Source organism: Pristis pectinata, chromosome 6 (genome assembly GCF_009764475.1).
Source record: "Pristis pectinata isolate sPriPec2 chromosome 6, sPriPec2.1.pri, whole genome shotgun sequence".
Taxonomy (NCBI): Eukaryota; Metazoa; Chordata; class Chondrichthyes; order Rhinopristiformes; family Pristidae; genus Pristis; species Pristis pectinata.
The window spans coordinates 33,929,569-33,952,774 of NC_067410.1; the positions used below are offsets into that span (position 1 = coordinate 33,929,569).

The 23,206-nt window shown below is 38.9% G+C and overlaps 1 protein-coding gene across 4 annotated transcripts in view; it reads left to right on the forward strand.

Annotated features, from left to right (window-relative positions):
- The window catches only part of mitfa (melanocyte inducing transcription factor a), a 211,086-nt gene that overhangs the window by 50,534 nt on the left and 137,346 nt on the right, over positions 1-23,206 (forward strand). Inside the window, exon 1 of one of the 4 annotated variants that reach the window (XM_052017554.1) lies at positions 4,126-4,282. The exons of the other annotated variants lie outside the window; for them this stretch is intronic. The gene's annotated coding sequence lies outside the window, so the exon portion shown is untranslated. Of the gene's footprint in view, positions 1-4,125; positions 4,283-23,206 lie in introns of those variants that run through there. 4 annotated transcript variants of the gene reach the window in all.

The following is a 23,206-nucleotide window of genomic DNA, read 5'->3' on the forward strand; positions in this document are numbered from 1 at the left end:
GCCTGGTCAAACCAGACGCTGGGCCGAAGTGTCCAAAAGGTGGGCAGCTTGAGGGCCACTGCGTTGGCTGCTGCGCTGTCATCCATTTCGCGGGTCCAAAAGCCGTTTGGACCGTCGGGGTCACCAATGTAGCGGTTGCTACCGCGGAATAAAACAAGACTCTACTCGGAGGATTGCCAAACAGAACTGGTTTTTTTTCCCGCCTTGCGCGGGCCCTTTAAGGGAGAATGTTCCTGCCCAAAACAACCGGCAATGACGTAAGTCCTCCGTCATCAGGACTTTCCCGCGCGCGGGTTCTCCCCGTCGCTCGGAAAGACAAGACCCGCTGCCATCTTGGGCCTCGTCGCTCCGACGCCGCGCGACCCGACTGCCGAGCCGGTTTGCCCAACTAGACGGTGAGTCGCCACACCTTGATGTTTTTCAAATATTATGTTTTGGACAAAATACTGGTGGCACTGATGGAAAAAGAGAAATAACAATTCATCACAGTTCCTTGTTATCTTTGCATCTTTTACTACACAGCTTGCATTCAGCTGCAGAAAATTGCAAGAGGTTTTCTGGCTAAATGCTTCTGACCATCTCAAATTACAGAATTAGGTTACTGTTAAAAGCTGTGTCTTTGGCAGAGAATCATTTCAGATTACGTAGTACGATTTCAAGCCAGAAGCCTGACTGCAAGCATTTCTATTCTTTCTGTTTGGAACCAACATAAATAATTGGAGAAGTGCTTTCATGTTTTTGCCTTCCATTAGGGTGATGGGGGAGTGATAATTCACAGTCATAGCTCCTCTCCTTGGATAAAAAGGTAGAAAGAAGTGAAGGTGAGGCAAATAAGGGTCCAAAACGGAGACCTATGCATGATGAGGTCTGCTTTAACTATGAAGAAGCTGCAGTAAAAGTACAAACAGTTGAGAGAAAAACAAGAAATGCCACAAGTACGTAGCAGGATAAGCAGCATCTGGATCTCTACTGATGCAACCTGACTGAGTCTTTTCAGGAATTTCTGTTTTTTTTAATCTCAGATTTTCATCATCTACAATTTTGTGATAATTGAGGAGCTGGACGGACTAAATTGATAGAGGATATATCAAAATGGGCTAACTCCATTTAAAGTAGATCAGATCCAAAAGGGATGTATCCTAGTTGTGGAAGGAACTAAGGCTGGATGTTGCAGGAGTACTGACCGTAATCTTCAATTCACATTTGAATAAGGGGGCTGTGCCAGTGGGCTGAGGGTGTCAGTGGAATGTTAGTTCCTTGTTTAAAAATAGAGAATAAGGGCAAACCCAATAACTATTAAAGAAATCAGTTTAATGGGGAAGTTTTCAAGCTGTACTAAAGAATAATACAAGGCTAGATTAACTATTACTTGGATGAATATAAATAAACTGATGAATGAGAAGCTGGCTCAGATATTAGAAAGGAAAATTGTTTTGGTTTTATTGATAAGGTAACAGAAGATTGACTACTCTGTAGTTGGTGCAAATATGGGTTTCCAAAGTTCCCCATAATAGGTTTGTCACAAATTGAAGCCCATGAAATAAGAGGCAGTGAAGGTGGAATAAAGTGTTACAGCAAGCAGTTGTTCATTGGTCTGAAGGTGGATAGATAGGTGTTGGTGTGGAGACCAGTGCTTTCCCTAATATATAGTGGGATTGCATGGACTGGGTCAATTAGAAAACTTTTAAATGAGATGAAATTTGGAAGTATATTGAAGTAGAGCAAGCATGAACTCAAAGGGCCAAACAGCTTCCTGTTCTGTTATTTTTCTATGATTCTGATTCTTAGTTTTTAGAGCCCTTTAGAATGTGTAGTGGATTGAGCAGAAAGCTCCCCTGCTTCCAGGAGAGTGTGATATTAGTCACTGAGAAGATCCATCACCCAAAGAGAGACTTGCTGTGGGCTTGCAATCCAATTTTGTTCTATACTGAACAAATAATGTACTAGTATGAATGGAACCAAGTTCTGTATATCTTCTATTATCGAGTCATAGAGCAATACAGCACGGATACAGGTCCTTCGGCGCAACCAGTCCATGCCGACCACAGTGCCCATCAGCTAGTCCCAATTTCCTGTGTTCGGCCCATATCCCTCTGAGCCCCAACCCTCCATGTACCTATCCAAGTGCTGCTTAAATAACACTATTGTACCTGCCTCAACCACTTCCTCTGGCAGATCTTTCCATATACTCACCACCCTCTGCATGGAAAATGTTGGCCCTTGGGTCCAGTTTAAATCTTTCCCCTCTCACCCTAAACCTTTGCCCCCTAGTTTTGCACTCCCCTACCCTGGGGAAAAGACAGTTACCGTTCTCCTTATCTATGCCACTCATAATTTTATACACTTCTATACGATCGCCCCTCATTCTCCTATGTTCCAAGGAATAAAGACCTAGCCTGGCCAACCTCTCCCTATAACTTAGGCCCTTTAGTCCTGGCAACATCCTCATAGACCTTTTCTGCACTCTTTTCCAGTTTAACCACATCTTCCCTATAACAAGCTGACCAAAACTGTACAGAGTACTCCAGGTGCAGCCACACCAATGACTTGTACAACTGCAACATAATGTCTCAGCTCCTATACTCGATACCCTGACTGATGAAAGCCAGCATGCTAAATGCCTATTTCACCACCTTGCCTATCTGTGATGCTGCTTTCAATGAACTATGCACTCGTACTCCTAGGTCCCTCTGTTCCATTACACTCCCTAGTCCCCTACTATTCATATTATAATCCTACACTGGTTTGACTTTCCAAAATGCCTCACCTCACACTTATCTATATTGAAATCCATTTGCCTCTACTTGTCCACTTCATTAACTGCTCAAGATCCCCCTGTAATCCATAACAATCTTCTTCACTATCAACAACACCTCCTAATTTTGTGTCTTACTGATCAAGCCTTGTGCATTCGCATCCAAACCATTTATATAAATAACGAGTAACAAGGATCCCAACACCAACCCGTGCGGCACACCACCAGTCACTGGCCTCCATTCTGAGAAACAACCTTCAATAACCACCCTCTGCTTCCTGTCTCTGAGCCAATTCTGAATCCATCTAACTAGCTCTCCTTGGATTCCATGGGACATAACCTTCCAGACCGGCCTACCATATGCTACCTTGTTGAAGGCCTTGCTAAAGTCCAAATAGGCATCATCCACTGTCCTACCTTCATCTTCCCTTCTGGTTACCCTTTCAAAGAGATTTGTCAAGCACAACTTTCCACACACACAGTCGTGCTGACTCTTCTTGTTTTTTGCAGTATAAGGGAGAATATATGCAAACATTTTTATTCATGCAGCTTTATTTCATTTTACAAATTGGTGCTGTTGACTGGCTGGTATAATGCTTTCTGAATAAATCTCGCATGCACTGAAGCCTTAACCTTGAGCACATTACAGCCTTAAGCTGGTTGCAGGAAAAGTGAGATATTTCTCTTGTCTCTTGCTGTTTTAGTCACATCAGCCTCAACAATTTGCTTCAGATGTTCTTTATTCTCAGAAATAAAGAGAGCAGAAACAAAAAGCACCATCAGTTCTATGCTCGGAATCGGCTTGCTCCACTTTCAGTCAGAAAGCTCTTCACCTGTCCACATCTCACCTGTGGGCAATGAACTATAACATTATGTCAGTGTAGCTCAACTTCTCCTGTGTTCAATGAAACCCACCTAACCAGAAATGACTGAAATTGGATGATTACCCATTCCATGATCCCCATCTGGTATGTTAACTGCTTCACCTGAAGTTTTGATTAAAAAGTGCCCAAAAGCCTGTATGTTTCTAGCAAGTAGTTCCCTTTGAACTAAATAGAATTTCATTGCATCTTCACGATATGCTGGGACTGGTAGTTTACTATATGTGGTGATACCACAGAACATACTCTGCAGCCAAGTTGTGCAATGCCAGCTCCCACAATGTAATAACGACTAGAGTAAAGAATAACCAGTGGTCAGGACATCAGGCGGCACTCCCTTGCTCTTCAAAATAGTTTCATGTGACTGTTTAAATCCATTTGAGAAGGAAGATTGTCGCTGGTTGAATTTCTGATCCAAAATATAACTCCACCGAAAATGCAGCACTCCTTCCATACTGCACTGAAATGCCAGCTTGGATTTTGTTCAAATCTCTGAAGTGGCACTTGACTGTAAGCTACAGAAACACATATTAGTTTTTGTCAAGACAAACTGACTTCATGATGGAGCTGGTTTGCAACAAGTTAGAAAAAACTAATTTGACAGTTCCATCTCCAGGACTCTGCAGTTGTTTGAGGATTGTATCAGGTAGGAAGCTTCCAGTATGTTTCACCATTTAACTTGTTATTGGAATTTACACACAGTGCTTGGTGTGCTTAACTGTTGCAATTAAGGGAATATTTAACAAATGACTTGTATATTATTTCTGAGGAAACAGTTATACTAAGCAGTAAAATGAACAGAACAAGAAACAGGAAGCCCAACCCTTTTAATTAGCTCTAATTCAACAAAGAATTGTCCTTCAGTTCAAAGCTTTTCCTTTCCTGTTTCTTTTGGAGCTGAATTATCAATTTGTGTGCCATATTTGCAAGCAATGATATGTACCTTCCCAGTGGACCAGCAGTTGCTGGGATAGGACAGCAGTTTCTCACCGAACTGCAAGCATTTATCTGCCTTCAAGTTTTGGATTCCCATGCAGAAGTCTCAAACTTGGATGCTTTTCCCTGGGGTTTGTCCAACTACTCTCCACCATTGGACTCCTTGTGTAGTCCAGCAATGTAGCACAAACCTGCTGCAATTACCCAGCAGTTACACTGGGGAAACTGTTTGCTGGATTTGCACTGCTTTAGACCAGACGCAGGAACAGCGAATGCGTTCACTTTAATACTGAGGAATGGCTGACAGTGATAAAGTATTAATTCATCCTTTTAAAGTAGTTGAGTATAGAAAAATGCTTTAATTCTTTTTGGATGTGTTAATCTTTATTTTTTCCAGTTTTTTTAGCATTAAGATTTTTTAATGTTCTGAAAATTCGCAATACATGACACCATTGACAGTTGGAAGAGCAAGCTTAGCTGGCTGTCAGACCATGCTTGTATGAGCTATTTAGTGGGTGGGTTGTGTTTTGCCTACTGCATCTTCCTTCCACCCCCACCCCATGTGACATTACATTGCATTAGGTCCTGCTGCTTCTCAGGAAATTGCAATTTAGGATTTCGATATTACATACCAGCAAGTTGACGTTGATGGATTGGTTAAAAGGAACTCTTGTGTTTACCACATAGGTGAGTAGCGAGCCCAGACAGTCTGTTGTTGGCAGCATGTTCTTGTATTAGAATGTTTAACGTTATACCCTGTGTAATGGAAATTGATATTTACACCTACTGGTGGCACGTTTCACCTTTGTGGTGTGAATAGTTCCAAGAGTATGGCATGATTGTACTTTCTTGAGAACAAAAACTGTTCCTTCCAAAAAAAAATATAATCCAAACATCACATTCCCACACAACAGAAATCACAAAATAGAACTAGCACCTGGTGGAAAATAATATAAACAAGCTATGAAGCAGTGATTTTATTTATTAATGGCTTTGGTTTTGCACTTCCATTAATTTTCAAACTTACTTATTCCTATGTATCCCAGTTACTTAATGCTACATTGAACTGCAGTTCTATTTTATTCTTTATAAAAATGAAAGAAATCTTAACTGAACAAGTCATTTGCGTCCCATGGTTTAATTTATCATCGCTGATTTTCATGTGGAAGTTCTCAGGAGTGATCAGTAATTTTGAAATCTTTGCTGGGTACAGTTTCTAATAAGATCATAAGAAAGGGGAACAGGAATAGGCCCCTTGAGCCTGCTCTGCATTCAGTGAGGTCATGCCTGATCTGACCTTGGTCTCACCTTCCTGTCTGTTCTTTGTAATCCTCGACCTCCTTTAAGAAAGTTATCTCAGTCTTGTATATATTCAAAACTCTACCTCCACAGTTCTTTGCGGTGGAGAATTTTAAGATTCATTGCCGTCTCAGAGAAGAAATTCCTCTTCTCTGTATTAAATGGTTGACCAGTTCTCGAAACGGTCTTCACAGCCTTTTGGGTCTCTTCAGAATCCTGTGTGTTTCAATATGATCACTTCATTCTTCTAAGCTCCAATCAATATAGACTTGGTCATAAGCCAACCCTTTCATTACAGGAAACAACCAAGTGAACCTTTTCTGAATTGCTTCCATAGCTGGTATTTCCTCTCCTTAAAAGAAATAGTGTCTGCAGACACTTTATGCGTTGTCTCACCAATGCCCCGTATACCCATAGTATGACTTCCCTACTTTTAGGCTCCATTCTCTTTGCAAAAAGAGTCAATGTTATCAACATACTAACTTTGTGTTTGATGTACGAGGATAGCTGGACCCCTCTCTACAAAAGCATTCTCTCATGCATTTCTATTCAACTGTTTTTTTTTGCATTGAAAAAGTGGATAACTTCATATTTTCCCACATTATACTTAATCTGCTAAATTCTTGTCTACTTGCTAAACCCATCCATATTCTTTTGCAGATTGTGTGTCCTCAAAATTTGCTTTCCCTCCCGTTTTGGTATCATCAGCAGATTCAGCTACAGTGTATTTTGGTTCTTCATCTTTGTCATTAATATAGATGGCAAACATTTGAGACTGTAGCAATTCATCCCTTGGCACCCAGGTAGTTAGAGCTTGCCCAGCGGAAAACATTGGCTATCTGTCAGATAGCCAATCCCTCGTCATTCCAATATATTAACCTCATAATCTCTCCTATATTCCATTAGTGCAGTGTTGGTTCATTAACATGAAGTTTGCAGCCCCTGATTCTACTAAAACAGCTTGGCACAATCTACATTCTTTAGTTCCCTCACAGTTAAACAAAGTTGTACCAAAGTTGCAGGGAGATCATTATAAAAGTCTTGACACATTGAATCCATAGGTCTTATGTGTATATATCATACTACTTCCAGACAGATTTAAATTTAGTATTTAAAGATATCAACAAGTTGTATCAGAAAAAGCATCAAAAACACAACAGTAACTGTAAAAAAAAAGTAGCTTATTTCTTGCTAGTTAATAATCTGACAACCTGGCCTTTATCCAATGGGAGCAGCTGGCAATTTACACTTCCACACTGGAGATAAACATTCTTGAATGACAGCAGTTTGTATCTAATTTGCTTCGGGTATATCCAGAACATTTCCCACAAAGACTTTGTTGGAACAGGGGTGAGAAAAGAGCAAACCAGGGCTGAAAACTGATCAGCTACAGCAGCTCAATCTTGTATCTGATCTTCAGTCCTGGGCTTAACATTGAGCAGTGCCACAGGAGAATAGCAAGTAGACTTGTAGTATTTCTACTCTGAAAACGTTGGGAGTTGCCTGAATTTTGGAAATTATAGGAGAGCTTCAGGATAATAGTGCAGCCATCAGATTACAAGCCAGGTACTGTTCACCACCACAAATCAAGAAAGCAGCTATTTGCTTTATCCCATTTAAGGGTTATTGTCCACCACTGCCAAATCTGAAGCAATAGGGCATAAGTTTTGCAGCTTTATCAAAAGGCAACAATTATGAAATGTGTCATTGTTCTGTGATGTTATTATTCAACAGAGCACACTAGTGTACTAATAATTTAAACCTTGCTTTATTACCAGGAGCAGAAGAACGTGAATTTGTGCAGCACATTTGAACACTATTCCCTTTAATATATGTGTACAATATACCTGTTGTACCGATAATAACCACCAGGCTAATGGAATCGGTTAACAGTGCAATGATTTATTACAAATTGATTCAATTTGCTAGCTGCTTCTGTTGATGTCTGTGTGAAAAATGTAAACATTTTCATGCTGTACACTGACTAAAATGAATCCTTTCAAAATCTATTTCAAGGATGACAAAGCCTCTGTCAGCGTAAACAATAGATCTTTTGTAGGATTACATTTTCAGAACTTGGGTCAATGGGCTATGAAGAAGGCCATTTCTATTGAGCATTCTGCAAATGTAGCTGATTATATTTTTCCTTTTAATGGTGAATAGCATAAATAATACAGTAAAAGTAAATCCCATTTTGATTCTATAGGAATAGTGGCCAGTATTTTACTCCTAAAACAGGAAAGGCAAACAAAGAAACCCCAAACCAGCTGGCTGAGCTCTGCCAACCTTTTCTGGTCTATATTCTGCTGCTGGATTTCCCATGGCAGGGAGATCAAGAAATGCTGAAAAGCCATGACTGTTAGCAAAATTGGGGTAGGGCTTTGCCCACTTTTAAACTTTAGGGGATTTTGGGAAAGGCACCTCATTGCTTTCGCTGGTCTCTCAGTTGCTTCAGGCCAGAAATGTACACTCTTTGTATCCAGATCAAGTATGGAATGCCTGTGGGAGGCAGGCCTATGCTGGCACAAATCAGGCCTATGTTACAGTGTTGGAGACAAGAAAGACTGTAGATGCTAGAAATCTGGAGCAACACACGTGGTGTCCTGAAGAAGGGTCTTGGCCTGAAATGTCGACTGTTCATTTCCCTCCATAGATGCTGCCTGACCAATTGAGTTCCTCTAGCTTTTTATGTGTGTTGCTGTATTACAGTGTTGTTTCCCGTTAGCTCCAACCAACTTCAACCGCCAAACCTTTGGTCCCAGTTCGAGGAAATTGCAGTTAACTGTACCAGTGATCTTTTATATAGAACCGCTTTGTTTATACGGTGAAGAAGTCATGCTAGTGTGCATGCTGCACTTGAGTCTCTTCCTTCACATCTAGCTCCAAAAATTAGATTAACCTCTATTCCCTGATTGTGTAGTATTCCCTCAAATGCAATCATATTATTCATCTTGCCCATTCCCTTTGTTAGAGAATAATTGGGGTTACATTGAAGGTCAGCAGAATGTTCTAGTGATTTGGAAACTAAGGACTTGGTTAATTCAGTGCTATAATTTAGTCCGCATGACCCTGAAGAAATACTCTGACTTCTACACCCCCCACACCTGTTCCCTCCTGAGGGTACTGGCACATCCTATCTATGATCTTCGTGTTCTCAGCCCAAGTTTATTTGTTCAGTGATAAGGGCACATTATTGGTCATCCCTTGCCCTTGGGAAAGTGCTTTTGGTTCCCTTCCCTGTTAGATCATTTGTTCAGGTCAGTGCTTAACCAAATTCAGTTGTTAATCGGATCAATTAGGGAGTCGTGGATTCATTTCTCTGAGGATTATTAGTGAACCTGTTTAGGTTTTTCAACAAAAGCAAAACAGTGGTTGCTAAAAATATGAACTAAGAACAAAAAAAATCCAGAAACACTTAGTCAGCAGCTTGTATGGAGAGAAAAACAGAATAAACACTTTAGATTGAAGACCTTTCATCAGAAATGGGGTTTTGGTATCAATTCAGCAGCTTGCTTTGACTGGATTTATTTAATTTGATTTCATCATTTTCCCTGGTGGCATTTAAACTCATTACCTCTGTGTTGCTAATCCGCTGCCAAGGATCTCGTTCAATAAAACTACAATTGGTCGCTATGCCAATATACCAGCATAATTTAGTCCTGGAATATGGCCAAGCCTGATCTTATTTTCACCTAGTGGCAACAGGTGCACATTTTCCAGCTTGAGTTATTGATTCATAACCAGATGTCAGAATCCAGTTTTATGGTTACCCTCTTTTATCTGAGGTCAATTTTAGCTCTACTTGTTGTGACTACCTCCTCAGCATGGTCTGGGAATCTGCTCTCTTCTCTTAATCTGTCACTTGTGAAACAAAGTGATAACTTCCAAGTTGACCAACGACAATATTGATATGAAAATTGATAGTGAAAACTAGAAAGAGTTTAAAAATTTTAAGTTTCGAAGTCAACTTTCACAGAGGACCCAAATCTGAAAAGGAAGTAGAGGACAAAAGTCGAGAGAGCTATTGCCATGAATTAACTTGTAAAGCTAATATAAAACCTGGACGAACAGCAATATTGCCAAGGAGGTACTATTTAAATCTGCATGCTGTGCCCATCTTTAAATGCTTTATAGCTGTGAATTGTGGAAAGTTAATAACAAGTTAGAGAACATCATTGAGCCATTTGAAATGCATTGATTTTATACCTGAAAATCTCATACACCTGAGAATCAGATCAATGAGCGTGTCGGGTACAAGTCATTCAAGAAGCTGGAAGTTATGAACCATTGTAAAAGGTTGTGTGATGAACCAAGTTACCATATCACAAGAAGGCTAGATAGTCTTTGCTACACTATTATGCTAAGGGAGCTAGGGCTTTACTCTTTGGAGAGAAGGAGACATGATAGAGGTGTACAAAATATTAAGAGGAATAGATAGAGCAGACAGCCAGCGCCTCTTTCCCAGGGCACCAACACTCAATTCAAGAGGGCATGGCTTTAAAGTAATGGGTGGGAAGTTCAAGGGAGATATCAGAGGAAGGTTTTTTACCCAGAGAGTGGCTGGGACATGGAATGCGCTGCCTGGGGCGGTGTCAAAGGGGGCATGCCAAATTTCTTTAACCTCTTGAGGAAGTAGAGGCACTGGTGAGCTTTCTTAGCCGTAGCTTCTACGTGGTTGGACCAGGACAGGCTATTGGTGATGAGTTAATTTTAAAGAAAGTACTTGGAATTGCTCATAGGAAGTCCATAAGTATTGGAGTATGCAGCTGGGAACTTGGACTATATGGTATGGTTTAATCTGAACAAAACATGCTATAGCAGACAATGAATTAATAGATGTTTTGAAAGAAGGAAGTGTTCTAATTTGCTTTTCTCCTTGTTTCATTGTTGTTGTTGTCAAAACTGTTTGTGCAAACATACATGGTCCTTAGATATTTATCTTGAGTGATTATTCTTCAGGAGATACTGTTGGCCATTCATTCAAGAGTGATGTGGTTGATCCCAACCCAACTTGGTTTCATCCTATTAAACTTTCACACATGCGCTTTCCAACACATCATGACTGATGGTTCTAATTAAAGATCATTGTCCTGAAATGTTAACTCAACAGATGAGGCAGTGTCTTTGGAAACAAACTGAGTATTTCCATATTCAGTTTTTGTTTAAGATCTCAAGCATTGTAGTGTTTTGCTTTCATTTTGCGTCATCTTTCTTTATTCCAGAGCTTGTGTTTTATTTTGTGGTTCATTAATCTCTAATATAGAAACCATGTAGACTTTGTTATGTTAATGTGTTGGAAAAAGTCAATATAAATAATGAGACAACAAAGTGGGATTTGAATTAATTATATCATTAACATTTTTCTATTTTCTGGAAGTTAAATTTGTGCAATGTAAGAATTAATCATCCCAATTTTTTAGTTCCATATATGGAAAATTGTTTCTTTTTTTTCTGCATCAGTTCCACTAAATTACTTCCTCAGGAGGCTAAAGAAATTTGGTTTGTCCCCTTTGACGCTCACCAACTTTTACCGATGCACCATAGAAAGCATCCTATCAGGATGTATCACGGCTTGGTATGGCAACTGCTCTGCCCAAGACTGCAAGAAGCTGCAGAGAGTTGTGGACACAGCCCAGCGCATTACGGACACCAGTCTCCCCTCCTTGGACTCTGTCTTTACCTCTCGTTGTCTTGGTGTAGCAGCCAGCATAATCAAAGACCCCACCCACCCGGGACATTCTCTCTTCTCTCCTCTTCCATCGGGTAGAAGATACAGGAGCCTGAGGGCACGTACCACCAGACTTAAGGACAGCTTCTACCCCACAGTGATAAGACTATTGAACGGTTCCCTTATACAATGAGATGGACTATGACATCATGACCTCACGATCTACCTTGTTGTGACCTTGCACCTTATTGCACTGCACTTTGTCTGTAGCTGTGACACTATGTACTGTTATTGTTTTTTTTACGTACTACCTCAATGCACTCTGTACTAACTTAATGTAACTGCACTGTGTAATGAATTGACCTGTACGATTGGTATGCAAGACAAGTTTTTCGCTGTACCTCGGTACAAGTGACAATAATAAACCAATACCAATACAGAATTCTTTTGTCCTTAAAAATATTTTGCCATCAATGAAATGTGTATTGCAATGCTTCCCTCTTCAATTTTTCTATTTATTTGCTTTGAAGCTATAGGTCATTATTACTAAGACTAGTAAATTTTGTCAAAGCTTCTTGTTTGTAAATTCTGTAGCTACGTTGCGGGGTTTGAATTTGGATTGCCCCTAGATTTTTAGTTCAGGCCTTGTTGATTACTAGTCTGACAACTTAACTGCTGCTGTATTACTGTATTCCAATTCTACCATTAGAACAAAACTGTTAATTCTTGTATTTTAAAAAGAAATTAAATAGAAACAGTGTAATATTAGCCAAATAAAGTAGGCATTTCAAAATTGAGTGTGTTTTAGCATCAGCCCACCAGAAGCTCAATCCTGCTTCTCTGGGCAGTACTGGTCCAGTGAGAGAACCAAGAGATTTACCCCATCATCTCCTCCTTCAACTGAGTTGAAGACCATGGTCAAGCAGTGACAAGCAGCTACTTTAAGAATATTGAGACTGAAATTTTTATTTTCTTTAATAAGTTTAAAGAAAGTTGTAAATTGACATTGCTAAAATAAATAAATCATTCACCAGCTCATTCCAGAAAACCTCAAGGTCACATAAGATGGCATTATATAGCTCCAGACCAGTGCAATCAACTGTTTTGGCTGTTTATTGTGGCTGTTGAACACTTTATACTTGTGATTTTTTTTTTGCATTGACTGTTTGAAAATCAACTATGAGCAGAGCTCTACATATTTGATGCAGCATACTCATGGTCAAGTAGAGTTGTGTTTTAAATTTGTTCTGCCAGGTGTTGTTCACACTCCACTGCTACTGATGTGTGTAATGTAACTGCAAGTGAAACTGCTCCCAGGTTTCAATAGTTGGTATAGAAATCTTTCCTGAAAGTACTGTTTCCTTGTTGGAATACACTTAGTGATATTGGTAAAAAGTTATTGGGGTGAATTCCTGCTTTACTTGACAGGCAAGAATGGGGATTGGAGAAGGAAACTGAGTAAAATTTTTGCATTGTGGCCCAGAACTGGTGTGATCCTTTGTGGTGCCTGCTTGAGGTCACAGTTGCGAGGTTAGAAGGGGTGCAAGTTAAATTTATTGGGATAAACCATGTTCTCCTCTGGCTGACTTAAATGGTGAAAGTTGTTTAACTTCTGCAAAGAGGAAAATATAAAAAAAATAATGCAACCTTTAAAACCTTTGGATATCCTATAGCATTTTATAGCCAATTAAATGCCTTTTATGGAGTATAGCCATTGTTGTAATAAAAGAAGTGTCCCAGTCAATCTGTTTCTGCAGTCAGCAATTAAACAGATGACTAGCTTATCTATTTTGGGTGTTAGTTGTAAGGTAAGTGCTGGCCAGGGAACTGGGAGAAATCCCCTGCTGTTCTTTTTGCCTAAAGAACACCTTATCAACTATATAGTGCCGGAAAATGACCTTTTTGTGAGTCACAGTACAGGATTGAAAAGCCAGATGTTCAGATATTCTAACGGTCCAGACCTGCATCAGAGTTTCATAGAAGTGCCAGCGTAGATTATGTACAACTCTTTGAATTGTAACTTGAGCCCAGCACCTTCTGACTCAGAAGTTGGGAATACGACCAGAGAACAAAGGCTGGCACCTTGTTAATATATTTGAACAGACCACTACTGGTTCTTGGGGTGGTGGAGGGGTTTGATTCAACACAATTGCGTCACATAGAATATCAGTTTCGGATTATCCAAAGTGATCATTGTGCGATTTTTGTTTTCCCTAAGTAGCCATTGTAAGGAGTCTTAACATAATAATGTCTTATTTGAGCCATTGTAATTTTGAAGCCTTTTCCCAATTTTCTGTTGATAATCCAACAATGTAATCATGTAGCATCTCTTTTTTAAAAAAAATACATTGATGTAGTGCTTTTGCATCACACTTTTGAAATAGAACTTGAAACCAAGCCACATAAGATATTTGAGCAGATAACCAAAATTATTGCCAAAGAAATTTAAAGGAGTGACTTAAAGGAGTAAAGAGGGGAGAGGTTTAGGGAAGAAATTCCAGGGCCAAAGGCCGAGGCAGTTAAAAGTATGAATGACATTGCTGGAGTGATTAAGTTGATCAAGGGGTGAGAAATGGAGAGTGGTCAATAATGGAGAGTTGTAAATGGGAGGGGACTAAAGAAGGTGAGAGGATAGTGAGAAGAGATTGGGCTTGAGGAATGCTGAGGTCTTGGAAGGATTTGAAGAAAAGCACAAGAACACGTCAATATCTGAAAGTGAAAGTAAAATGATGAAAGAAAGGAACTTTTGCTAATTAGGGATGACTGCAAGATTATTGGGGCAGTAAGTGGGAGAATAGCCAACTCTGCAGTCTGAAATAGACAAAGCTGCAGGTAACAAACGTATGAGTGAAGATTTCCCTTGTAAATGAATGTGGACAGGGTGGAGATGAGTGATGATAACCAATATTAAGCAATTAAGATTGATGTGTGGTCTGAAACTCATTTTGGGCCAAATATGGCAATAAGTCTTAGACAGTCAACAAGAAGTGCAAAGGAATTGACGTCTTGTGATGGGATGAAACACTTGCTTTGGTTTCCCAGTAATTAGTTGGAAGACATTTCTGCTCACCCCATACTGGATTATCAGACAAATAGTGATACTTTTAAGGATAATGTGAATAATTTAAAATTAAAAAAAGTTTTAATTAGTATCTAAGATGATAAAGAAATGGTCCAGGCTTTGATATTCTTCAGATAATTTTCTTTGCTTTGTTTCTCAAGAATGGACTTCCTGTCAGGAAATACCTCAGACTCAGCAGTAACACAGCAATGATGAGGAATTTTTAATAGAGCAATACCTGTCAATTTAAAATTTATACACTCCTCTTGTAAATGTTGAACAATACCTCAGTTGTTTACTGTCGGGGAGAGAGGTATTTATGGGAATGGAAAAAAAGCCAGTGGTTTGTAATTGTTTTTAAGCTGATAATTATTTTGGAAACTATATCCGAAAGTACAAAATTTTTTTGTTTGATATCAAAGGGTAAAGGGTAGAAGATCTATACAGCATAAGCTGAGTAATTTGTAATTACTAGAAATTCTTCAAGTGATATTACTCTATTGAAAATAACACTGCTTAGTGGGTTGCAGATTGCAACTCTGGCAATAAAAATGGATTAGCTGTGCAATAAATAAATATTCACAAGTCATGACCTTGAATTTCATTAATTCATGACCTTGCTGTCAGAAGGTATTTTTGATGGAGTTGAGGAACTAAGAAACTTATGCAACTAAGTTCTAAGAATGTAAAACATTTTCTGCTGATTGAGGTTGTTTTAATGTGAGGGGGTTGCCGCTGAACATAATTTTCAGAATGTGGACTCTTAGTTCACTGCAACGTTCAATGAAAATGTGAAGGAAACCTTCATAACAGATAGCAATATTCTGTTATTGGATGGAATGGATGCTTGGTAAAGCAACCACCAAAATAAGACACAAATATTAAAGATTTCATTAATTTCATTGTTTTAGCCAAAACTGTATGAGACAGTGAAAATATTATGCTGCCTTCCATTTAAAACAGAAACCTTTTGAAATTTCCTGTCTGATCAGCAATGTTCATTTGCTGGACAGAATGATCAATGTTGAGGTCCTTGAAACTACAGACAAATGTTATCCAGGAAATACTGCTGAAAAGTCGATAGAGACCTTGACCCTCCATCAGAATGGAAGATAAAAAGGGGTCTTTTTCAGAGAGCAGAAGCAAAGTACAAGAAAGAAGAGTCATTCATATATGTAAGTGCTTCAAAGGAAGAGTAACTTTCAATGAGATGGTGCCAATCCCAAGGATCTTGTGCAAATAGCTCTGGACGGGGTTCATTGGCAATGTTTGACAAGGTTAGCATGCGATAGCTTCAACTTAGATGGACAAAATCATGTCCAGACTGCAGGTGAAAGTCAGCACTGAGTTGCAGCATCCAACATCATGGATACAGACTTCCCATGCCGACAGAGAAGCCAACTCTGTTCATTAGGGTTTAGAACTATGAGTTGTATGCAGAGCCACAGATGAAATTTGTGACAATGTCATTATCATTTCAGGGACATGTTACCAAGGTAACACAGAATTTACAGCCCACTAACAGGCCAGCTGGACCAACTTATCCATTTAATTGTTTGCTATATATGTCTCCCCTTCCATTATACTTCATCTAAACAAATTAACATTTTTCTTCCTTTTTCCTTCGCATGTTGACTTAGCCTTTCCTCAAATGCATGTGATACAAATGTTTGCATTTTGTCACATGCCTATGAGTATGGTGTTGGTGGTGGAGAAGGAATGGTGCTTGCCCTTAGCACATTGGCAGTTGGCTGGATGGGTTTTCTTTACTTCAGAGTACAGATTTGTTTTAATTTAATATCTGATCCAGGATATTTGTGACATCAGTGAGCAAGTAAGGATCTGTGTGAATCTTCCGCCAATCAGATTGCAGAATTTGTATTGAGCCAAGCTTAGCTTAAACAAGGATTTACAGTGTATGCTGAAAGCAAAATAAAGGTACATGTGATTCAGAGAGAAATGAAATTGACAGAGAAAGTAAATTAAAGGTTTACAAAAATTAAAAGTAGAGAACTGCTAAAGGAATGATGCACTGCTATTATAAAATTACACTTTGAGTGCCAGAGAAGTTATTGGGCGGTAATTATCATTCACCACATTATATAAAAATTCATTCACTCATGAATACATGAACTCTCTCTTAATGTCTTTAGTGGAGAGCTACAAAGCATAGACCTAAACATTGTGCCATTCCATTCATTTAGTTGCTAAGCCTAACATTAAGGGTTGTTGAACTGATTCTGTACATCAGTAGACTTTCTCTGACAGCAACTGCCGATGTGGGGACTCCAAACTGGTCTGGTTTAAAATTGTTATAACAGCAAGTAAAGAACACTCCTAGGACAAAATCTGGGTCATTAATGTTGTTTTTCTGAATGAAAGTTATGCAAAAAAGATGCTATTCCATTCAACAAAGACAACTAAGGTATGGGAAAAACAATTTGGTGTAATGATTGGAGGTTCTGAATTTAAGCATTTTACTTGAAAGGTACTTGCATTGATTTTGAACATAAATTATTTCAGCTACATTTTAAATAATCTGCACTAGAATGAAATAGATTCCAAAAATAAATGAATTGTCAACTGCTAGTTTTGAGACATTATGTGCACAACCACAATGCCATTTAAAAGCATTTACACCAGGACTATAGATAGTGTGTATGTATTTTAATGCACCATTTCTCTAAACCAATCCTGTGCCTGTTTCCTAGGGACTAAAGTCTTTCATAAATACGCGCTGTGTAAACTTGTGTCCCATCCTGAGAAATCTGTGTTTCCTGTACCTTTATGAGTCAATTAACTTATTAGTTGCTGCAGAAGATGAATGTTCCCCTGCTGAATCAGGGAATCTGACAACCATGATTGATACCAGAGTGTTCTCACTTTAAAGCTCCATTCCTTCTATGATTCTTTGTCATAGTTAATGAGAAATTTGATAGCTCAGCATCATCTTGATTTATGCAGCTCACATGATTTATATTAGATTTGATTTGTTAACAGAATGATAAAGGCTTGAGACAAGAAAGGGTCAAAGACATGTCAGTGAGGTTTACCGTATATTGCATATTTCAAAATAAAAACGGCTCAAAAGAATTTACAGAAATGACAATTGGATTTCATGGATTCCAATGATCCTTCACACATTGGTGAATCTGTCCAGCAGCAGAGACCCATATATTTAAAAACGATAGCTAGTACAGTAAATGGTTCTAAACTTGGCTCGCCTAACAACATCCATGATGCATGTTGGCAAATTGAGAAATAAATAACTTGGATATTGATGGTTTGGCAGGGAAAATTGTGAAAGTGAATCCTTTTAACCTCTCTACTAGAGTTTGCAAAATGACCCATATTCTGCTCATTAGAGTATTATACAATATATTAACCATCCATAATTATGTAGATTTCAGAGTTGCGTACTTTCATATTTTCCACGGTGTGTAATAGTCATAAGACGAAGAAAGCAGGATGGATATTTTGAATCATTCTACTATTAAAATAACATGAATTTGCAAACAAAAAACAACTGTTGGTGAGAGCTACAGTAGCTCATTCCACTTAAAACCGCAGCATCTCTCTTGACCAAAGAAGAAGAATGCAGCATGAAGGAAAGCACTGAGTTCCTAATATTGCTTCAGCATGAAAAAGAAAGGCCATCCAAACACAGTACAACTGAGGTATGAAGTGAAACTTTCTATATGTTGTGCCAGTTTTTGGGTGCAAAGTATGCATAATAAATATTTTTTTTAATCAACAATGTGGGTTCCTAAAAATGGTCCATTAAAATGCATTTAGCAGGCCAAATATCAATTGCAGGACCTGACTTCGGATATTTATTTGCTTGACCATGGTAAGCAAAAAATATGGACAAGACTGACTTGTACCTCAGTGGGAATAATGCTTTTACAGGAAATCTTTGAGCCCAATATGCCACATCCATTTCAGGAATGTTGAAAATGCACTCAAATTATCAACTGCTTATTATTTTTCCATGAGACTGCTGGAAATTGGCTGACACAAGATTGGCAACCAAATACTCCTGCAGCTGTATTTTTCTTCGGCCCGTGCTTATTGGGAATGGGAATATTGGTCTGTATTTATTATAATGTGGTTTAGTTCCTGTTTTTATGTATAGGAGTTTCCATTTGAATAAGAGGAATCGGGTTCATCGAAAATGAGTCAGATGAGCAAATGATTCATCAGATGTAGTTTTGGTAGTTCTGCATCCAGTCCATTAGTTTTTCTATAATCTGCCTTTTGTAAAGCATATTTAAAATTTTTGTAGTTTAACTCCATTTGTGTGAATAAAAGCTGTTTATTAGAATGATGTTTCAAACTGGTTTTGATTATGGCTAACTTGGTAGTCAGAGTATTCAACAGTCTTATCCTATTCACATGGCACTCCACATAATGCCAGGTTATTACCATAGAACCATACAGCACAAAACAGGCCCTTCAGCCGTACTTCAGTCCCAGCTGTACACCCTTCTGTCATTGCTACTTAGTATCCAAGGGGTGCATGGTTGACGGCAACCAGTACACCGTAGCCATTCATTGTCCTTGTCTTCTGCCAAAACCACTCAATCCTAAATTAGCCAGGAGGATAGACAGACTTAAGAGCCTACAAGTCTGTCTATCCTCCTCGGTGAAGACAAAGGAAAAAAGACAGGTAATAACATTTACTCTGTGCATGATTTTGGATGAGTTTAATTTACAGTGGATGGGAGGGTGGCTCGGGGGGGGGGTGGAGAGAGGAATAAGAGCCAACATCTCTCACTCTCTCTCCCCCTTATCTCTCTCTCCCCCTTATCTCTCTCTCTCTCTCCCCCTTATCTCTCTCTCTCTCTCCCCCTTATCTCTCTCTCTCTCTCCCCCTTATCTCTCTCTCTCTCCCCCTTATCTCTCTCTCTCTCCCCCTTATCTCTCTCTCTCTCCCCCTTATCTCTCTCTCTCTCCCTCTTATCTCTCTCTCTCCCCCTTATCTCTCTCTCTCCCCCTTATCTCTCTCTCTCTCTCCCCCTTATCTCTCTCTCTCTCTCCCCCTTATCTCTCTCTCTCTCTCCACCCTTATCTCTCTCTCTCTCTCCCCCTTATCTCTCTCTCTCTCTCCCCCTTATCTCTCTCTCTCTCTCTCCCTTATCTCTCTCTCTCTCTCCCCCTTATCTCTCTCTCTCTCCCCCTTATCTCTCTCTCTCTCCCCCTTATCTCTCTCTCTCTCTCTCCCCCTTATCTCTCTCTCTCTCTCTCCCTTTTTCTCTCCCTTTCTCTCTCCCCCTTATCTCTCTCTCTCCCCCTCTCCCCCTTATCTCTCTCTCTCCCCCTCTCCGCCCCCCCCTCCCTCCCCCAAACTGGTTGACTACTCTAAGATTTCCCAGCATGCTACTCCATTCAGGAGACTATTAGGGAAGGACAACCAATGTTGGTTTTGCTTATGATGGGCACAGCAGAAGAACCTGTATATTTTTTTAATAAAAGTATTTTCAAATCCATTACTTTTCACCTTCATAATTGATCACCTCTGTCCCTATCTCAGCATATGTGTTGCTGTTACTTTTCTATCTTTGTCATATTCAAATTTAATTATTTTAATGCTGTTGAGCCACCCTCCCATCCACTGTAAATTAAACTCATCCAAAATCTTGCATAGAGTAATGTTATTATTTGTCTTTCTTCCTTTGTCTTCTGCCAGATTCTCTTTGGTTTTAGGGTTCAGCTTACACTGATGTGAGTGAGCTCTTGGAAAGTTTACTGAGTGCTACTTCAGCGTTATATAAATGTGCCATGGAAGACATCTACTGTTTTAAACTTGGCTTGAGCCACAATTTAATAGTCACATGATCTGTATCAATTTGTCTATTTTTATATATACTGAAACAGAAACCATGCCAGACTTGCCTATTAAAGTAGGTGCAAATGTTGTTAAGCACAGATAGGCAATAAATATATTTATAGAGCAACTGTTACAAACATTTCTGACCATTGGCAAGCCCTCCTGTCTCACACTAATGGAGAAAAGAAACACCAGTCCTGAATTCCGTCTTACAACAACACAATTCAATTAATAACATACCACAAGGATGACAACAGATACAAAACTTTGCCCTATCATTTTCTGGCACAAAGCATGGTTCAAGTGGACATCCACAAAACTTAATTTTCAACCGTAAAGAAGTATTCACCATGATTTGAATATACAAAATCAAATCTATAGCTTCAGTGATTTAAATTAGTGACTGAAATTCAGATGTTGCTTAAAAAAGCATACAAAAAATCTTTTAATTTTGAACTTCCTTTCGATTAACTGTCTATTGGAGGTTCAAAATCAATCCATTTTATTCTGTGAAGGTTAAATAAAGGTGACACAAGCATTTTCTTCTGAATTTAAGTCTAGCTCCCTCTAGTGTATTTTTTAAAGTTCACTGGTGAAAATATGCTTCAGTGGTTCAGTTGTACTCACAATAATAGAGATGATAATGTACTTAAATATATAAATATTTGCTTTGCCTGCAGATGAAACAAAAATGCATTTGAAAATATAACTTATATGAATGATATACAGTACTATTGGCAGTGAAATGACCTAGTGCACCAAATTATCCTGTAGTTGAAGTGAGTTTTCAGCATCAATCATTCAGAAACATTTGTCATTTTGTTTTATTCCATTTTACTTTTATTTTCCTCTATAACACTAGCAATTGTGATATAAAATCCATTTGCATGTTATAGTGTTAACAGTGTATTTTTTCTGCAACAAGATGATAACCATTTCATCTTCACAACATTTTCCAGATAGAAGCACTTCCTTTTTGCCTAAATTCCTGAGCCCTTGATCTCATTTCAGTCTTGGTCCAGAAATGGCCAAAAGAGTTGAATTCCAAAGGTTGGCATCAAAGCATCACTTGACTGGTTGGCATAAGGAGTTTGGGTAAAGTTGAAGTCTAGGGGAAATCTGCTGACCAGAGTGGAATTTTGAACAAAAGAAGATGTTTGTGGTTATTTAAGGCAAACTATTTATGACCCAGGACAACAGTGCATTGGTTCTTCAGAGCATTATGTAGGCTAACCACTTTTGGGTTTTGCATCAATGACCATCATAAGGACAGATTGAGGATATTTTCTGATAATTGCACAGTTTTCAATTCAAATCGCAAATTCTAAGATAATGAATCACCTTATACCCATCTGTACCAAGGCCTGGATCATGTTAGCACAACAGCCTAAATATTCATTCCCTTCATTACCACATCAGGGACCATCCCTCTAAAATAAAAAACAGACATTAGTGCTGAGTTTGCCTGCTATAAAATGCATTGGAACAATTTGCTCATGTGTTTCAGATGTCACCTCATAGTTGTGATCTCTACCACTGAGATCACTGTGGCCAGCAAGTGCACAGGAATATCAGTCATTGCAAGATCCCTTTGCTTCAGTGCAGATCTGCTGTTTATAGTCAGTGATCCAGTACATTAAGAAGAGGGCTGAGTGCATTAATGTTTTAACAACCATCACATTCCCTTTATCAATATTGACTATCCCAAACTATTCCTTTAATACTACTGTTTAGTCTTTAAATTATTTCAGTAACTCTGCAAACGATGACAGGGCATTTGATTGTGAAAGAACTGGATTGTGAAATGACCAGGGCTGAGAACTCAATATTTCAGGATATTCAATGTTCCAAAAGAATAGGCAAGAAGGGAAAGGAGGAGAGATGATGTTGTTAATCAAGAAAGGTATTAGTGCCTTGGTTGAGTAGTGATTGATGCAGTGAATCAGTTTGGGTGGAAATAATAAATAGCAGGGAAGTGAAGACATGGGTGGGAGCAGTTATAGCCCCTGAAAGTATGCCTCTCAGTAGGACAAAGCATAAATGGGCAAATGTCAAAGGCATGTAAGAAGGGAACTGCAATTATCATGGGTGATTTTAATCTTCACTGCAAGTCTACAATGACAGTGAAATTTGTGGAGTGCATCAGGAACAGTTTATTAGAACAGTATGTTACAAAACCTAACTAGGAACAGGGTAGATTTTAAATCTGATCATGTGTAATGTGGTAGGATTAGAAGCGATTTTTGTGGTTAAGGAACTCCAGGAGGTCGTGATCACAACATGATAGAATTCCAGGCAAGTTTGAGGGTGAACATCCCTGGTCTAAAACCAGTGTCCTCAATCTAAATAAGGGCAAATATAAAGGTTGAAGTCATCTAGAGTACCCCAGGCAAATAGGCTACGTGATAGGTGGGTAGATGAATAGTGGCTGATATTTAAGCAACTGTTTCATAATGCCAAACAGAAAATTGTCCCAATTAAAAAGGGATTCCATTAGAAAGCTATTAACCACCTATGGTTAATAAAGGAGGTAATGGAAAATATTAAATCAAAAACTAAAGATAACGAAGTGGCAAGGGCTGGCAACAGACCAAAAGACAGGAATTTTTGGGAACCAGCAGTGAGAGATTAAAAAGCTAATGCGAAGGGAGAAAATTGATTCTGGGTGAAAACTGGCTAATGTCAAAACAAACAGCAAGAGGTTCTATTGATATATTAAAAAAAGAATAAGGTAGCTAGGATAAGTGTGGGATCCCTGGAGGGTGAGATTAGGGAA